The sequence below is a fragment of the Macaca nemestrina genome, chromosome 10, assembly GCF_043159975.1.
Source record: "Macaca nemestrina isolate mMacNem1 chromosome 10, mMacNem.hap1, whole genome shotgun sequence".
NCBI lineage: Eukaryota > Metazoa > Chordata > Mammalia > Primates > Cercopithecidae > Macaca > Macaca nemestrina.
The window spans coordinates 83,349,724-83,351,118 of NC_092134.1; positions in this window are offsets into that span (position 1 = coordinate 83,349,724).

Below are 1,395 nucleotides of genomic sequence, written 5' to 3' on the forward strand. Positions count from 1 at the left end.
AAGAACCGGAACCGGAACTCCCCCCGCCCCCTGAGCGCCCCCCGAGCGCCCGCCTGTTCCCCCGGCCGGCTGGCCGGCACGGGAGGCTCAGGGCAGCGAGACTGTCGCCTAGAGAGGAGAGAGTAGCGGAAAAGGCGTGCTGGCCACGCCCTCCCGCCTTCACGGTCCTGGAGGGAAAACCATAGAGAAGAACTCTGGGATAGAGAGGCCCCGTGAGCGGGCGCCCCCAGGCCGACGGGAGGTAGACAAGGACCTGGAAAGGGGGACGGACCACAGCCTCAGCCCCAGTCTCAACCCCGACTCCAGCCCGCTGATGATGAGGTGCTTGGAGTAATAGCTTCATCTTGGCGCATGGCATTAACTTCCCAAAACGCTTTGATTGCTTTTCGTTTCATTTTCTTACTGCTATAACTATCAGGGGCTGAGGAGGGAAACACAGTTTATTCCATTTTCCAAATAGGAAAGCTGAACTCACAGGTGAACGACTTGGCAAAGGTCAACCAGCAAGTTAGTCATAAAGCCGAAGCCAAGATTCCAGGTCTTCTTGCTCATAGCCCAGGACTCATTCCACAGATAAAGTGCCTCAATAACTACCTCACGTGGGAACTTCAACCTAACTTTGTCTCCGACCTAACCTGCTTCCGGATTATTATTATTATTATTATTTTTTCGACATGAGGTCTGTCTTTGTCACAGTGGCACCATCTCAGCTCACTGCAACCTCCGCCTCCCAAGCTCAAGTGATCCTCCCACCTCAGCCTCCCGAGTAGCTGGGATCACAGGCATGCACCACCATGCCAGGCTGTTTTGTATTTTTGGTAGAGACAGGGTTTCACCATGTTGCCCATGTTGGTTTCAAACTCCTAAGCTCAAGTGGTCTGCGCGCCTCAGCCTCCCAAAATGCTGGGATTACAGGTGTGAGCCATTGTGCCTGGCCTCAGATTTTTTTTTAATATTAAAAAATAGGGATGGGGGTTTCATTATGTTGCGTAGGCTGGTCTCGAACTCCTGGCCTCAAGTGATCCGCCTGTCTCAGCCTCCCAAAGTGTTGGGATTACAGGCGTGAGCCACCGTGCCAGCCTGCTTCCAGATTTTATAATAAGTTCCAGTTTATCTTGAATTTTGACTCTGCTCTCTCTCTAAAGCATTGTTTGTGATGGGGATTCTGTTTTGGACCTTTGTTGCCTTTGACTCCTCCCTCTTTCCCTGCCCAGTGGTTCAAACTATTCCTGATACGATGGTCAGCCGTCCCATCCCAGGAGGACCACAGTCTCCCTACTCAAACCTTCTCCTTACTCATCCCTTAATTGTTTGGCCCCAAACCAAGCTCAGCTCTAGGCACTTAGTGAGAATACCTAAATATGTTTTCAAATAAGTGAACAACACTGAAGAGGA